The sequence below is a fragment of the Leopardus geoffroyi genome, chromosome A2 (genome assembly GCF_018350155.1).
Source record: "Leopardus geoffroyi isolate Oge1 chromosome A2, O.geoffroyi_Oge1_pat1.0, whole genome shotgun sequence".
Classification (NCBI taxonomy): Eukaryota; Metazoa; Chordata; class Mammalia; order Carnivora; family Felidae; genus Leopardus; species Leopardus geoffroyi.
In genome coordinates, this window is record NC_059331.1 from 128,862,997 (window position 1) to 128,871,219 (window position 8,223).

At 35.8% G+C, this 8,223-nt stretch overlaps 1 pseudogene; it reads right to left on the reverse strand.

The window, feature by feature from the left end:
- Positions 1-930: 930 nt before the first annotated feature.
- LOC123607274 lies at positions 931-7,363 on the reverse strand (annotated as a pseudogene).
- Positions 7,364-8,223: the final 860 nt, after the last annotated feature.

Sequence of the window (8,223 nt, forward strand, 5' to 3'; positions counted from 1 at the left end):
AAGATGGAAAGAGAACATGTCAGATACTTCAAGGGGGATACCTCAGGGGAGTCCGCATTCTCAGCATCCCCACTCATATACCAGTAGTATGCAAGAAATTAGTAACGTGGACATACCTAGTGGGAGGCTAAGAAATTGATCTTGGCTAAAGATCGCTCCTGAACAAACGGTAGGATTCTTTTCTGAAAGAAGAGGTAAATGGATACCTGGTATGCAACTAGAGGGTCTGTCACGGAAAGTAGGATGACCACAAGGGATCACATGTGTGCAGGGCTTGCAGTAGCTGGCAGAACATTGAGAGGTCCTTATGTAAATCAGGACCAAAAAGGTCATGATTCTTTTATGTCAGACATCAGGAATTCCGTATGAGAAAGGTATACCATTAATCAATAGGGAGGCAGTGGGCTATCATTAAAATCCAATTGGGGATTAAAACAGACTTCTTTTCTGCATTGATGATTTTATATTCTTCATCCTTAAGGAAAATATAATTTCTTTCTTTTTTAAAAAATGTTCATTCACTTTAGAGAGACAAAGTGCATGCACGTGCAAGTGGGGAAGGGTCAGAGAGAGGTGAGGACAGAGTATATGAAGCAGGCTCTGTGCTGAGAGTAGAGAGCCCGATGTGAGGCTTGAATTCACAAAGAACATGAGATCATAACCTGAGTCGGACTCAGACACTTAGTCTGCTGAGTCACACAGGTTCCCCAGAAAAATATAATTTTTACATGGTTAAGAACTGAAGACTTTTAGAAGATTGGCCAGTAAAGATTGAGAATAAAAAGAAGTTTAGCTACAGAGTTTTTAAAAAAATACTCACTTCTTCTATTTCTTTGAAACAGTGGTCAATGAGTCAATGATATGCCCTGTCAAATCTAGTTATTTAATTCTCATGACAGTGAGTTTCTGTTTGTTTGTTTCTTTGTTTGTTTATTTATTGTGTCCAGAGTTTATAATACAAGGACCAGAGCTTTCTCCCCAACTCAGGTTTATACATTTATCAATTGGCTTATGAGGTCAGTAGGGATACTTTTTTTTTTTTTTTGTCTAATTTGGTTTCTGGGAAGACTTTATTCAGGTCCTCAATGCTCATCTGATCACATGGAATTATGTTCTTCATCTTCTCCAGCTCTTTTTCATATTCCTCATTCCTGGCCTTTGAGGGAGACAAAAACTCAGCACATCTTTTCACATCTTCTTTTTCTTCAGCATCTACCTGGACAGTATATTTACCTCTGGGCATTAAACTTCTCAAAGTCATCTACCAAGCCAGACTTCACCACATTGACCTTGTAGTAAGCCCAGTAAAGGGCTTCTAGCAGGTGGATTCTAGGGGAGAGTAGCCAACCTGGATGGAGGTGAGGGTCTTATTCCAGGATTTCAGGGAGTTAGCAATGGCCTTTTAGTTTCCGGTTATAGTCTCCCCAAAAGCTACCCAGTCAATGACTTTTAGAGCAAGTTTTTGCCCAGCTATCTTGAGATCTTTCACCTACCCTGGCAGCCCCATGAGTTTCTTATTTTAAGGAGCAGTAGTTAAAAATGTGACTCCTATCATTTGAGGAACTTAATCCTGGATTTAATAATGCTGGTTGCTGAGCCTGCTCTAGAGATTCGGAGACAGTCTAGCTGTGATGTGGTCTAGGACTTTCTAGTTAGCAAAACCTCAAGGTGGCTCCATCCTGTCTAGAAAGTTTTCCGTTCTTGGTTATTGGATTTTTTGGAGGGAGAAAGAATAGGTCATTGTGGTAGAGAGTAGGCACAGAAGAGTAGAAAGCAATATTGGAAAATTTTCATCAGAGAGATACTGTAATTTGTTTCCCTCAAAGGAGCATGAACCCAGTAATAGCCTGAACAACTTCAAACCACAAACCTTAGTAAACACCTGTTACTTACTTATAAATTTTTACTACTTAAGCTTTCTTTTTGCCTCACTTTCCTCATTTATTAAAAAGCTTATTCAGTTGCATGAGTTTTAAAATATTTTGTTTCAGTGAAGTGGTAAAAAGTAAAAGTTACCCATTAAAATAAAGTATTTGGAATTGGCTGATTTTCTTGTCTTACATACTTATTTGATTTTTCTTATTATTTGCCAATCAGTGTTTTCTAATTTTGGACTTACTGAAGAAAGTCAATAATTTTCTGTGACTTACTGATGGATCTTTTGTAATTACTGACATATTCAGTCACCGTGAACAATCATTCATTTAATGTTCCCATCATTCCTTATCTAGCCTATTCTACATATTTGATTATTGTTTCCCCTGAGCTCCTCCCCATAGCATATAACATATCCTCAATGGAATGTAAGCCACATGAAGGTGGCATTTTATATCCATGCAATGCCTTTCTCTTACATATTATAATATCTTGTCATTTTGGAAAATAAAGTAAAAAATGTATCTTAAATGTAGCTGAATTTCAGGCCACCTGGGTGGCCCAGTCAGTTGAGCATCAGACTTCAGCTCAGGTCATGATCTCACGAGGCTTGTGGGTTAGAGTCCCACATCTGGCTCACAGCTGTCAGCCAGGAGCCTGCTTTGGATCCTCTGTCCCTTTCTCTCTCTGCCCCTCCCCCACTCATTCTCCTCTCTCTCTCTCTCTCTCTCTCTCTCTCTCTCTCTCACACACACACACACACACACACACACACTTTCTCTCAATAATAATAAACATTAAAAATATTTAAAAATGTAATTGAATATTATTTTTGCAGTAAGCTAAGTAATAATTTTTAGCTATTCTTCACAGTGGCCTTATAGGCTGGCTGCTATTTATTTAAGGTTAGTTATCTTTCCCCTAGAGAGGATATTACAAAGGGAAGGGCAGATTCTTAAGTTAAAATTGTGTTTCCTGATCAAAAGCACAGGATTTATATGGTTGCTTTACTAAAATTATTGTTGCTGCTTTTTATTTCACTCCCAGGTTATTTGGTAAATAGAAACTAAACTTTCTTGTCAATTTATACTTACCATAATTTCAGAAGCTGTTGAGGTTGAAAGCATGAGTTATATTCCTCTGAATCCAGCAATATGAATTTTTAGTAGAAAGAGAGTAAACAAATTCAAAGAACACATGAACTGTTATTAAAGGTTCCTGTAATCATAGAATTAAAAGTTGTTAGTTGTAGATTAGCAATGTGGGTTATTTTTAAAAACAACTTTACTCTTAATCAAATAAATCCATAATTATAGAATTAATAAATTTATGTTTATAAAATAAGTTGCCTCAGCTTATTGATCAGCTTACAGAATCATTTTAGAATGTTCACAGGGAAACAATTAGCTTTCCCTTCCCAAAATATATATTCCTTTCTCTCAAAATGTCTTGAGAAGAACATTCCAACTTCTAAAATTTCCATAATTGCTCTTGTCTGTATCTTCTAGTTTACTTTTTTCTAATGACTATATGATTTAGAGAAACTTCATTTCTATAATTCTTAAAATTTCATCAAAACACTTTCCTGAGCTATTCAGGTAAAACAAAAATATATATTTTCTGACTAATTCAAACAATTATTCTAATATTCACTTCATTTTGTGTATACCTACCCTTTTCCTATACATTTTAGACTAAATTTGTTTGATTCTACTCCCTGCTAGTTACAGTTGAGTCTTGAACAAAAGGAGTTTGGACTACGTGAGTCCACTTACATGCAGATGTTTTACAGTACCCTACTGTATGTGTATTTTGTTGATGATTTTCTTAACTAGACTTTTTTTTCAACCTTCCTTCATTCTAAGAATACAGTGTATAATGCATACAACATACCAAGTACGTGTTAATTGGCTGCTTATGTTATCTTTAAGGCTTCTAGTCAGCAGTAGGCTACTAGTAGTTAAGTTTTGAGGGAGTCAAAAATTATATGTGAATTTTTGACTGCATGGCCCCTAATTGCCCCTAATTATTGCCCCTAATCCCATGTTGTTCTAGGATCAATTGTATTTTCAACTTTTACAACATTAGCCAAGATTTAAGAAAGTGTAGAAAGAAAGAATGTACCTAATCAGTAACCTGAAAGTATAGCTAATGAATATTATCACTACATAAATAGCTGTCAAAACATGGATATTTTTAAAAATGAACGGAGGTGCTAACCAGGCCAGACACAAGGATAATTGTTCAAAATAACTGAGGCTGTCCTGGGAAAACTGAGGCAAATGTTCATACTGGTGATAAATAATTCACCACAAGAACTGGCTAAAATTCCCCATATTCTGTAAATTTATTGCAACATGCACTAGCTAAGATTTCCCATATTCTGATGCATATATTTTTACTTTTGGGAAGGAAACTTTTGACATTTTTCATTCAACTGCACTTAGTTCTGGGATGGGAGTGAGGTGCTGAGGCTCAGCACTGAACGAAACACATCCCACCATGTTGGTTCTCAAAGCATGCATATCAAGCTTTCCTGTTAAATAGAGGTATTACCATTTTATGGTATCTCAAATGTTTTAGGATGTAGTACAGATAAACTGTAATTAAGCTGTCATATTTAGGTACAACTGTGTAGTAAAACTGCTTTTAAAAACAACATAATTTAAAGGAAGATCTATGCTTTCAAATGCCTGGTGCTTTTTTAACTTTTAGAGCTTATCTTAGGAGAACTAGTAAAGTGTAGGAGCATCTTTAAAGAGAAAACAAGTATTAGATGAATGAAGTCATTAATCTGTGGAAATCTCTTTGAAAGACAGAATGTTTAGCATAGCAAGTGGTTAAACAGTGATAGAAATGTAAAAGACAGAAACTAGAAAAAAACAATAACATTATTACAGTTAAGGTTGCTTAAAATCAGTTTAAAGAGATTGAGAATATCTATTCCTTCTCTTCCTCAGAATAACTTCATATAATATTCTGCACGGTTCCTGATTTGTATTCTGAATTGGCAGGAACAATCATTTCCAGATAGATCTGTGTTTACCAGTGGTAATGAACACATCTATTCAAATTCTCCTTCTAAGTGGAGAATTCACCTGGGTGGCTCGGTTAAGCATCTGACTCTTGGTTTCGGCTCAGGTCGTGATCTCATAGTTCTTGAGTTCAAACCCTTCGGTGGGTTCTGTGCTGATATGCAGAGCCTGCTTGGGATTCTCTCTCCCTCTTTCTGCCCCTCCCCCCCCCACACCCCCCCGTCAAAATAAATAAATAAACATTAAAAGAAATTCTCCTTCCATATTTGATTAGAAATACTGGTGTTGCCTCAGTAATAGAAGTTTATTATAAAAAAATTACCAGTTGTTGAACTGAGTAGTACCCACAGCAATACCATGTTTTGTTGTGGAGACGTCAGTTTTGGTACTAGATCCTTTACTGCTTGACAGTGATTACTTATGTAAATAACTTTTCCTCTTTGGACTTAACCACGTGTGTGAACAGGTTGGAATTAGCCTCAAATGTCTTCTACCTTGAATGTTTGGTGAGTGTTTTTTTTTTTTTTTTTTTTAACATTTATTTATGTTTGAGAGAGGGAGAGAGACAGAGCGTGAGCAGGGGAGGGGCAGAGGGAGAGGGTGACACAGAATCCAAAGCCAGCTTCAGGCTCTCAGCTGTCAGCATGGAGCCTGATGTGGGCTCAAACTCACGAACTGTGATATTATGACCTAAGCCAAGTTGGACACTCAACTGACTGAGCCACCCAGGTGCCCCGTGGTGAGTGTTTTACTTTAATATTATAATAGAATTTCTCAACTTCTTTCTCTCATTATTGTATATTTTCCATGTTCCTTCTATTGTAGGGTTTTCTAATTTTCCTTTCCTTTCCTTTGGAGAGAAGCTTCTGAAGGAATAGGTTCATGCATTTTTCCACATTTATAACTCTGATTCACTAATACCTCAACTTTTTGATATGGCTTTTCTCTTACCATTTAACAGATTAATTATTATTTTTTAGGTCACCAAAGACATTTGTGTGACTAACCCAAGATGAGCATAGGAATTCTTATCTCATGTAACATCTCTGCAGGATGTGACCTTTTGGGGCACTTTTGCCATTTTGAAGTTCTCTCCATCATGGTATTTCATGACATTTCTTTTTACTTTTTTTTCCTTAACTTCTCTAGCCACTCTGTTTTTTTTTTCCCTTCTTTACCCTCTTCTTTAATATTGGTATTCCACGAACCCTTGTTCAACTTTTCTTTAATTCTACTTAAACCTATAAAAATTTATCCATATCCGTAAGTTCAGTTTCCACTCATTATGTACATAAATCTCTCTCATAGACCAAATCTTTTTTAGGTTCTGTTTTACTACATACATAACATTCATCTGAATATCCAACAGATACCTCAGGTTCAACAACTGTAAAAAAATAAACAAAACCAGTTTAGCGTTCTAATACAAATGTATTCCTCCCAGAGTATCCCTTATCACTACATATACTAGTTGCCCAAGTCTCAGCCTTTTATCAGTTTTATCTACTTGAAAAATTATCAAACTCTTCTTTCCTCTTCATATTCATTACAAATGACTGTGGGTTAGCCTTATTATTCTTTGCATTTATGTATTAATAATACAATAGCCTACTGGCTAGTCTCTTGTTCTTCACCCCCAACCACTGTCTAAAATTTTGGCATAGATACAGCTTTCTGAAACAGTGAATTTGTTCTAGTTCTTGTCTGCTTGGAACCCTTCAATGTTTTTTCATGGCTCTTAAGATAAAGCCAGAATTACTTGGGGCAGTGGATTCAGCAGCCGACTTCAGCTCAAGTCATGATCTCATGGTTCATGAGTTTGAGCCCTGCATCAGGCTCTGTGCTGATGGCTCAGAAACTGGAGCCTACTTTGGATTCTGTGTCTCCCTCTCTGTCCCTCCCCTGCTCATGCTCTGTCTTTTTCTCTCTCAAAAATAAACATTAAAAAAAATTTTTTAGAAAAAAAAGATAAAGCCAGAATTACTTAACATGGAATAAGAAACCTTCCTGAGTTGGCTCCTGTCCATCTAGTCTCATTATCCTGCTATATAGCACTCTATAATTATTTATATATTTATTTCTTCCCTTGAATTATGTGTCCCTTGATGGTGAGGACTGTGAAATATCTCATGAGCTCAAACTCATGGAAGTGTGTCCCACATTTGAAATATGTTCAGATGGTATTAATTATTTAATTAAAAGATTATCAAGTTTAATAAAAGTAAAATAGGATTAATATGTTCTCAAAGTTATACAGAGTTAATACCTACATCGAAGAATTAGAAACCTAAATTCTAATCTTCAATCTCTTATTAATTAGTTGTGTAACTTTCACCAAGTCACATAACTTTCCTGGTCCTCAGTTTCTTACCTGTAAAGTGATTTTGTAGTGTTAAATGATTTCTTAAGCCTCTTCTAGTTCTGACTTTCTGTACAACCTGGTACTGTTCCATGGTCATAATTTAATGAGACACATTAACTTTTCTGGCCTCTAAGGAACAATTTCCTTAACACTCAAATATAGTGTTTCACCCTAGTTTCTGTCCTATATCTAAGTATGTTTTGCCCAAGGGAAAACAGGCTCAGAGTGCTGTGATGGTGGAGAACAGTTTCTCATTTCCATTGGTTTTATATAAAGGGGAGAAAATGGTGTCATAACTCCAGTGGATTTATTTCCTGCTAACTTTAAAAGCTACGAAATGCTTGAAAATATATCCTCAATGTCACTGATTAGAACGTCCTGTGGAGATAAATTAATTTTCTCTAAATGACATTTGAAAACTTGCTAAGGGCAAAGAACAGGAGAATATGGCTATCCGATGAGTCATTTCATAATTTCAGGATGAAGTTGACTACCTTGTATGATAAGTTTTTGTGGAGCAAACAGGACAAGGTGAGTTTTACCCAGCTATGAGCAAAGTACCTATTACTAATTTAGAAAAGGGAGGGATAACAGTCTGGAAAATTATAGGCACATTTAAATAACTAAATGTGCTATAAAGATATATGCCAAGATTTTGGTGACAAGACTTAGAAGAGTTATGGGTAAATTAATACACAGGGACCAAGTTGGATTTATGAGGCATGAAATAATTACAGACAGTATGAAGAAGAGTTTTATGTTAATGCAAATTGATAGTGATACTGAGACTCTGGTGTTTGCAAATTCTGTTAATATCCTGGAAGTGTGTAATAGAATGGAATAGAAATAGCTAAGCTAATATTAAATCATGTAAGTTTATAAGTCTTGTTTTTTTGAAGAAGATATCATTGTAGCAAAAAAGGTTGTATATTTATGGTGCTAAATACCCAA